The 9,763-nt window shown below is 39.4% G+C and overlaps 3 long non-coding RNA genes across 3 annotated transcripts; all 3 read right to left on the bottom strand.

Moving 5' to 3' along the window:
* Positions 1 to 453: 453 nt before the first annotated feature.
* On the bottom strand, positions 454 to 5,805 carry LOC121697706. The gene is made up of 3 exons (XR_006026527.1): positions 5,610 to 5,805; positions 2,857 to 2,858; positions 454 to 466 (listed from the first exon to the last, which is right to left on the bottom strand). It is a non-coding gene; the product is annotated as an uncharacterized LOC121697706 (long non-coding RNA).
* LOC121697694 lies at positions 1,293 to 2,715 on the bottom strand. Its single transcript, XR_006026516.1, has 6 exons — positions 2,266 to 2,715; positions 2,082 to 2,160; positions 1,875 to 1,936; positions 1,668 to 1,765; positions 1,450 to 1,568; positions 1,293 to 1,345 (listed from the first exon to the last, which is right to left on the bottom strand). It is a non-coding gene; the product is annotated as an uncharacterized LOC121697694 (long non-coding RNA).
* Positions 5,806 to 7,974: 2,169 nt separating the features above from the next.
* On the bottom strand, positions 7,975 to 9,763 carry LOC121697704. Its single transcript, XR_006026525.1, has 3 exons — positions 9,196 to 9,763; positions 8,404 to 8,518; positions 7,975 to 8,309 (listed from the first exon to the last, which is right to left on the bottom strand). It is a non-coding gene; the product is annotated as an uncharacterized LOC121697704 (long non-coding RNA).

Genomic DNA, 9,763 nt, shown 5'->3' with positions numbered 1-9,763 from the left:
ATTCTAACAATACTCTATTCTACAGGACTATGCATTTGTCATGGATAAGATGAAGGGTCTGATGATGGAAGGCAGTGTTTCCCACAGAATGGAATTGTATTTGTGGTGGTAGGTGAAGGGGGTGGGTTCTGTGTTGGAGTCAATAAGATGAACAGCCTATAATTATGCAGTTATACTTGCCTTGCACGACAAGTCCTGACAAGTAGCTGTAACGTTATAGTGTGCTAACCTCCACAACCCAACAGTATTCTTAACAGTATTCTATTCTAGTATGCTAACCTCCACAACCCAACTGAAGGAACTGTAGGGGGCGATGTGGGTCGAGGTAGAGTGAGTGTGTGGCGAGCAGGCAGAGCCTCAGTCAGAAGGCTCAATGGCATGGAGTGATGACACGGAGATGGCAGGTTTCGGTGCAACACAAGTGAACTTTATTTGAGTTTCAATTCATCTGTTCTTTTGTTCTTTACTTGTATGTGTGCTGCATCAAAGAGGAAACAAACAGAAAATGGAGTAATCAGTGAAATGGGGTAAATCAGTACAGGTCCCAACTCACAAACAAACCAATTGACATTTGAACAATAAACTGAAATCATATGGCTATATAAGGTACAACTAAACAATACTTGACATCCCAAGTCAACCAACATCACCTAATCATCTCTCACATGGGACTCCAACACACCAAACCAACAAACAAAGACCTTAACTTTACACATGATGGCAGAGCTACTCTACAAACTGATAAACATCACAAAAGTCATAGTGAGGGTCATTAAAGTGATGACTTACGTTAACTCAAAGACGCACACAGAGCAGGACACACTGGAGTGCTGGGTTGAGATGAACAAAAGAGTGAACTGAGGGCGAGCAAACAATTTATCCTGGTCTGAGCCCCTGCTCCGGAGCTACAGGGTTTCCCAGCAGGTAAACACTGCATGAAAAGTGTGATTTTCGTCCCCGTAAACGACCAGAGATCTCCCTCATTTTTGGTAGTTGACGACAATTTGCAACCCGTGCTTGTCGCCGTTTGTCTGTGCCACAAATTGTCGGAACCGGACAATGACGTATGTGGAGAGCTTTCAGAGTGCTAATGGCCCTAATTAGCATATGAATGCAACGAAACCGCGGCTGGCCAGGCCTGGCTTGAATATCCTTACTCAGTATTGGATGAAACTACAACTTTCAAACAAGTAAAATCACTCGTGATTGGTTGGCAGATCCCCAATAATAATGTAGAGACCCAGCCAACAACGCCATCTTCTTCGTCAGACGTGAGGTCTACGGTGGCGGACTTCCAGAGTTCCACCTCGTCATCTGCTAGCACACTCTGTCTCGATTCCAGCAGCTGTAAAAAAACAATGAATCAGTACTGTGTGATGCGATGCACTGCGTATGGACACAACACATCTATCAATGCACCTGAAAAATAGTCACCAAATAAAGTCTTACCCTCTTTCTTCTCGCTCGACTCCGAGCTGAACTCTTCGCAGCTTCCGCCCGCAATGAGTTTTCTGGCTGGGTATATCTAAAGCTCCTGCGTACCGTCTCGTAATATGTCTTACAGGCGGCTGGAAAACAATTAAATGAGAGTGGTATGAATAAAAATCAAACGCAAGTCACAGTAACATTAAACAAGGAAGGAGAAACAGTAAAAACAAGTCACTTACACACAATGTCGTCTTTATCAACATCGTGTAAATCTGGACTTGCAGATATTGCTCCGAGCAAATAGGAGGTCACCGCCTCATTATGAGGCGAGATTAGTCTGTGAAAACAAAATGTACAGTTATGATCGGTATCTATCCTATGGTGTCTATACGTATCCATTTCCTTATAGCCTACCGCAGAATGAAAGCATATTCTTTAAATCCTACCCTTGCTCCAGTTCGTAGCGCCTGCAATTTGTCTCCGAGTTGTGAAGACGGCGTACTGCTTCCTGTAAATGACGACACAAAAAAATACACTTTAATAAAGCTGGTTCTGCTCACTTGTTCTTTTGCAAGGCTACTAGGCTACTCTTCGCTTTGGTTTTAGGCTAGGGTACTTTTAGCTTAGCTAGCAGTCATCAAACATATTCTTACCGCAAGCTTGGGATTGTGCACCAGTCTTCTCTTCTTAAAGTTTTTCTCTCCCACGATCCCATTAAGAGGCAAAGTTAGTCTGTGAAAGCAAAATGTACAGTTAAGATCTGTACCTATCAATGTAGCCTATCTATTTCCTTATAGCCTACAGCAGAATGAAAGCATAGTATTCTTTAAATCTTACCATTGCTCCGGTAGCGCCTATGTGTCTCCGAGTGAACCCTGGTAGGCTACGGCTGGCTCTGATTTTCCGAAAGCAGATGTCCATTCTCTGCATTCAGTTTTGCATATATTTTTGTTGAATGAAGATAGTGATAAAGACAATCATTTATATATTTGCCTCTGAAATTCTCATTGTGTTGGTGTGAAGGGAAAATCTGAATCTAAACTCTATCGACTGTTTTAAGTCAGGTTACATTATTGGAGCTTGCAGGGAACAGACATGTCATACCCAGCATCATTTCTGCCTGTTGAGCGTATTACTGGGAGTTGTTTAAGCAAGACCAAAGGCCACAGTCATGCCAGCATGCACAGTTCACTCTCCCTGCTACCCTGATTTGCATTTGTATAGCTCACAGCATTTTCATTTACATGTTAACCCTTAAAGGAGTAGGAATGTTGAGAAATGAACGTTCTAAAGAATATCTGGGTTCATTGAATTCAACATAGAATTTTAGAACCTTCAATTGTTGCGGAACTTAGAACGTTCAAAAACCTACACCTTTAAGGGTTAAAGCCTCCCCTAGAATTAGGAGGAGGGGGATCATGGGCGGACGACTGCCAAGCAAGGCCCACGTCAATTTCTGACAAGTCATGGCAGTTTTCGGCATTGCCTGCAATAAAATGAAGGGCTTCCCTAAAAGAATACACCTGAAAACTTTTTGAAATTCTGGGGCAATTAGACATTTGTAGAGATGAACACTAATGGATGAAATATAAATATGATAGACGTAATGATGAAGGAAAAATAGTAAACAAAGAAGTTCCCCTAAATGTAATGGAGAGTCCCGGCATTCTGATTCTTGGCAAATGATGAGTGTGAATGTTGATTGACTGATGTCATTCAGGTGCTGTTCAATGGTGTGAATCTTAAATGACAAATCCTAAAGCTCTAACAGGGATTCGAACACTCAACCTAAGAAACACCAGTATAAGGCATTATCCCACTGAGCCACTAACAATCATACACATTGACCAGTCACATTCACATGGTGAAAATGTGTGTTGGTAAACACACAAGAAAAACTCCAAGCATACATTTGACAATAAAATGAAGGGCTTTCCTGAAAGAGCACACCTGAAATCTTGTTGAAATTCTGGAGCAATTAGACATTTGTAGAGAAGAACACTAATGGATGAAATATAAATATGATAGACTTAATGATGAAGGAAAAATAGTAAACAAAGAAGTTCCCCTAAATGTCAGAGTGTCTCGGCATTCTGATTCTTGGCAACTAATGACTGTCTATGTTGATTGCCTGATGTCATTCAGGTGCTGTTCAATGGTGTGAATCTTCAATAACCAATAGTATTCGAGCTAGAGCCTAAAGCACCTAACGGGGATTCGAACTCTCAACCTAACAAACACCAACACTAGGCATTATCCCACTGAGCCACTGACAATCCTACATATTTGTCAGTCACATTCACATGATGAAAATGTGTGTTGGCAAACACACAACATCAAGAAAATTCCTAGCATACATTTGACAATAGAATTAAGGGCTTTATAAAAAAGAGTACAGATCTGAAAATGTGCACTGTTAATGGTATCCACATAATGATGGTTGTATGGTTGTTCTCCAAGGGAAAAAAATTACTCATATAGGAATATAGGTGATATAGGAGAAATGGGCTGAGTGGTCGAACTTTATTGGTCTATATGAACATGAAATGGAACAACATATCCAAATTCTTTTGATAACTTTTGTGAGGCTTTGTCTAAACATTGTCTGTGAGAATTTTGGTGAAGATTTGATCATTTTTGAAGTCTGTGAAACTTTTTATGATGTTTGGCTTTTCTCTGAAATTGTGGCAAAAGTAAACATTTTTAGAGCATAAGACCAGGGTGAAAAAGATGCATCTGAATGTAGAGATTAATATGATGAAAGAATTTTGAGTCTACTGTAGGTCAATCTGGTAAGGAGAAATAAGCATTTTTGACAAGAGCGCCACCTTTGGGTGCAGTACCCCAAATTTTGGGTTATGTGTAGTGGGGGGTACTGGTAACAATACTTGAAAATGTGAAGTTTCTAGGACTTACGGTTTATAGGAATATAGGTGATCTAGGAAAAATGGAGAAACTGGAGAAACTGACTCAAACTTTGTCCACACCTTCTGGTCCTATGGGAAGCTTAAGAAATACTGGGATGATATCTACACAACATTGGTTGATATTTTTAATATAGAGATCCCCAGGGATCCGTTGGTTGCTTTGTTGGGAGTCACCCCTGATGGTTTTGAACGAAGAGATGATATATACCTTCTGCAAATCCTTCTTGCTGTAGCCATTAAGGGTATCACTGTAAATTGGCTGAAGCCCATTGTTCCTACACTTCAGTAGTGGAAAGAGCGAGTGTGGGAGCTCTATAGAATGGAGGACATAACCCATAAACTGAGGTTCCAGGGTAGTGTTAATTTTGTCACCTATTTTTAATTTAGTCTTAGTCTTAGTCTTGTGACAAAATGTCCTTTTTAGTCTTTGTCATATTTAGTCATTCAAATATCATTTTTGTTGTTAGTCAAGTTTTAGTCAACTAAAAGTCTCGTCATTTTAGTCTAGTTTTAGTCAAAAGAAAACTAAAGGTATCTTAGTCTTAGTCAGTTTTAGTCAACACATTTTAGTCTTTTTTTTTTTATAACAAATTATTTCTGATTACCATTTGAGTCAAATAGTGTTTCACACATCTCAATTTTCCAACAATATTGTGTGTCCACAGGGCTACTCGTCTGTTATAATTACTCATTCTGATTTTTTGTCAGTCAGTATGTTTACATGCACAGGTAAGTCGAGCTACAGTTATAGCTCGGCTGGGATTTGACCATAGACAGTAAAAGATTTGATGGGACCACTGTCATATTCGTAGACCAGTGTTTCTCAAAGTGTGGTCCGGGTATCACTGGTGGTCCGCAAGCTATCCCAAGTAGTCCGCGAGCAGACGTGGTAAAATATAATATAGATGAGTTGTTTGCAATATTGAACCAACTTGTATGTAAAAACAGTTCAGCAACACTGTCTATGTAAGATATGCCAGTTTAAATCATACAGTATGAATCCACACAATAAGCAAAGTGCAAAGACAATAAGCAAGGTGGTTCAGTGAGTAGGCCTATTGTGTAGACTGAAAGTGTTGTGAATCAGCCTCATTTCTGTAAATGTACATACTGCGTACTTCTTATGGTTATTTGTGATTTTTGTACCCATGTGTACCCTGTGTGTGTCTTTGGTCTGTATGCAAGCATCCTTTGTTTATCCTTGAATTCAATGAAAGCCTGTCTTTTGCCTGTCTATAGCCTTTTGCCTATCACCAGGTGTGAAATGTTAGTGTTTGTAGCACAGCATGTGTCCAGGCCTCTGAAGGACTTCCCAGGAAAGGGGGTAGTTTTTAATTAAAAGACAATAGAAGCTGGCCAGGCTTGACGTCACCCAAAAGGCCACATCCCCCACACACCAACTTTAAATATGGTAGACTGTTACTGTATAGTCAGAGAAGTCAGAGAATACAGAGAAGTCAGAGAATACTGAAAATCTGGTGAAATCCATGATGGGGTGAAACAAACATGTACTTCTCTCCCTTGAGGGCCACTGGCCCCTCATTGAAAAGAATAAAGCCTGGATCCTGATCTTGCATCGTCCTGATTGAGTCTTAAGAGAAATATGGTAGTAAAAATATACTATCAAGACTAATTATAGGCTACTGTTGAAGTAGGTCTAATCTTTTTTTTTTTTTTTTAGCTAGGGTTAGTTAAGTGGTCCTGAAACTGAAAAAGTCTGAGAAACACTGTCATAGGCCAAAGTATTAATGTTTTACTCCACCTCGCTAGATGGCGATATGCGCCCAAACACAACACATTCCCCAAACAGACTCTCCATCTTAGCCATAGCTAACTTGCTAGCGAACTTTCCATATTAGCTTACTTGCTAGCAAACTTTGCATCATCAGTCTAACTAGTTAAACAGTTGATATTACATGATGAACATTTTCGTATGGACATTCTGGGGGATGTTAATTTGTATGAGAGAAGCTTCAACTTCTGGGTATGTTGCATTGTGGCATAAAGCTTAGGTAGTTAGCTTGCTAACTCTGGCAGAAATCTCCAGTGTTCTTGTTCCATGTAGTTTCGTGTTGCAGCCACAGGGTTGCAGCAACAGCACGTAGACTAGCCTACAGGAAAGCTGTTGCGTATGAACTCATTCGGAATATTTTGAAAACATAACAGCTAGATATTCTGTCTTCTCATTTTGTAGACGAAAATGAAGAGAGATTTTATCTTAGTTTTTATTTCATGCAAAACATTTTAGTCTCGTCTTTTTTCGTCAACAATAATGCATCTTAAGATAGTCTTAGTCAGTGTTTCAGGACATTACTGCCGTCTCGTCATCGTCTCATCTTAGTCATGAAAAAAAAGGTTGTTGACGAACATATTTCCTCTCGTCTCGTCTGACGAAATTAACACTGCTCCAGGGGGACCTCACTCCCCGACGCCTCAAGAGTGCTGCTGCCATGCGAGCCAGTAGCCTGGGCTATTGGCTCAATCGTTAGCGCGCTCGCCTCCCGATCCAAGGTGCTGCTGTTTCGCGGGTTCGAGTCCGGGCGTGTGCAGGGCTGAATCACGCAGGTTCAACACAACGCCGGTTACACAAGGGTGCAAGACTCGTTGCGCAGGGTGGACACCGGGGTGTGTATGAGACGTCTGCAACTGTGTACCACCAGAAGACGCCAATATTCTGTGCCGGGACCAAATCAGGTAGAGGTTTGTGTGGTGCATGGTGGAGTTGATTCAGTCAGTTGTTGGTCTACATGACAGTGGCGGGAAACAACAGGGCGACCACTGTCCTACACAGCTTTCGAAAAGCAGTGGAAGAGTATGGAAGCTGAATGTAGCCGAATTCAGAATTTATGCCAGTGGGACTGACAGGTACTCCCACATCACCGACCGCAATGTGCACAATCAAAGGTAAACACTAACAGGGAAATATAAAATTATTTGTGATGGACACAACCGTCCACTATAAGAATACAGATATATTATGTATTATATAAAAATAAATTATACATGTTGTCTTTCATGCAGGATTGAGAGAATATGGAGAGATGTTTATGAGCATGCCATCGACCTCTTATATCAAGTTTTTATGACTCTGGAAAATCATGGTACACTTGACCCAGACAATGAAGTCCACCTGTTCGCTCTGCACTGGGCATTTCTTCCTGTAATACAAAAGAACTTGGACTCATTCAGGAGATGTTGGAATTTGCATGGTCTTCAGACAGAAAGAAATCAATCCCCCTTTCAGCTTTGGACAAGACACAGAGACCAACATCCCACAGAGGACCCTGTAGCTGTAAGCAGTCATTTAGAAAACACTATTTACGACTACTGAATGCCTTGTGAACAATTAATTAATACAATAACAATTAATTATACAATTCACAATATCATTGCTGACTACGATAGAAACGTTGATCAACAACAAAACCTTGGTACCACAGTTCCTGTTCCAGAGATTCAGGTAATTTGACAGCTCTCAGAAGAGGACATTTCCTTGTTTCCCATTCCAGGTGCCTCTATAGATGATGCAATAGGCATACTTGGAAACCGTAAGAATACTATCAAGAATAATTTAGAATTGACAAACAAACATTTTGGAGAGACAAATGAATTTATATTTAAATATTACATTTCATTTATAAACAAATAACATATTGTAAATTCATGAAAACACACTGTTGTCATTGTTGTTATTAATATATTTTACATATTGAATTGTTAGGCTTTTTTTTAAGTATTAGAGAAGTCGGAATCCTGTACAAGTGCTGCTAATAGCAGCAGCAAGTGCAGTTTGAAAGTCAGTGTAGTGTGTGTATTGTGCAGGTATCCGTAGTGTCTCGAAACAGGTAGCGGATGTTATAAATCGTCCTTCTGATAGCTCAACATTAAGTTCAGTGGTGATGGTTTCCCACCCCACCCAAAACTTCAGGATTTGTATGAGTGAATCGGAAGATGCTAACAGATTAAGAAAATAATGAAATAGGGTAAATACATTTGTATAATTTGTCATTTTGCATATATAAGATAAAGTTGCCAGAGTGATCTATACCTGTTTCAATGAATGTCCGCAGGAAACCAGTAATACGACAAATGGTTTCAATGTCGAAATCGTCATCTTCGCTATTGCTGTCCTCTGACGGCCAATTTATTTTGTCAAGGAGCATCTAGCAGGTTTAAAAGATGAGTGATGCATTTGATTTTAGTAAACAAATTCAAGACGGCAAAAACGTACAAATGTGAGATGGACACAAAGTAACTTACCTGTGGTGTGACCAACCACACAGGGCCCACTATGAAGGAAGCTGTGCCCAATCATCCTCCCCACCACTCTAAATGATTCATGTAGAAGGAAGCTCTACTGTGAGCTCCACAAATGCTCTGGAAAATGTAGCTTCCGTAAAAGCTACTGCACTACATGGTCAAAAAACAGCAACGCTATTGAAAAGCTATCTCCTTCAGAAAATAGTTATGCTACCACCAAGCTACAATGTAGTTAAGCTACTAATAGCTTTGCTACAAGTAGTGAAGCTACTGCCCATCACTGTAAATAAACACGTTTCCATCTTAAATAAATACATTGTCATGTATTTATCAGTATATTTCAAAATATGAGTAAATTCAATAGCCTACTGGCCACTTTCTTATATTTGCTGCATATAACTAAATATATTAAGCAGACTTATGCATGATATCCAAATATAGCCATACCATTGTAGCCTACTATTTATTAAATATATTGTAGCCATCTATTCAAATATAAGCTGGATGTAGCTACATTATGTATTTCTTTCCCTTTGATTTTTCTGTATGGGCAGCAGTGCATTTTCTTCAGCTAACTTACCAGGAGGAGAGCTGAAGACCTGACACTTTGCCTTAATTGGAAAAATAAATAAATAAATAAAATTCTAAATGAACATTTCTAAAGACAGTTAATATTTTACATAGAATATCACAAAATATTAACAACTTGTTTTTTCAACATCTCCTTCAGTGAAAGTGCACACAGTGAATGTTTCAATGGCAGGAACAAAAACAATCTGTGAATGTCCTATTACAGGCAGAAAGGTACAAAAAAGATGTGCAATAGCAAGTGCACATGAACTATACACAGTACTAAAAGGGAAGTGTGTTCATTTGTGTATGAGAAGTTTTTTTGTATTTTTTTCTTTTTGTGAGAGAAGAGGCATTGACATAGAATGAAGCATTAGTAAAAAAGATGCGTAATCTAGCAAGTGCAAATATGAACTATAAACAGTACTAAAATGGAAGTGGTGCCATAAGATCTCAGTAATTAATCAGACACCACCATTGCGTGTGCATTTGTGTATGAGAAGTTTTTTAGGTTTTGTTTTTTGAAAGATAGAGAAGACATTGACATAGAATGGAAGTGTTAATGTAACAAGAAATGA

Source organism: Alosa sapidissima, chromosome 22, assembly GCF_018492685.1.
Source record: "Alosa sapidissima isolate fAloSap1 chromosome 22, fAloSap1.pri, whole genome shotgun sequence".
In the NCBI taxonomy this organism is placed as follows: domain Eukaryota; kingdom Metazoa; phylum Chordata; class Actinopteri; order Clupeiformes; family Clupeidae; genus Alosa; species Alosa sapidissima.
The sequence above is the reverse complement of the archived record's forward strand: the minus strand, read 5'-3'. Positions and strand labels throughout refer to the sequence as shown.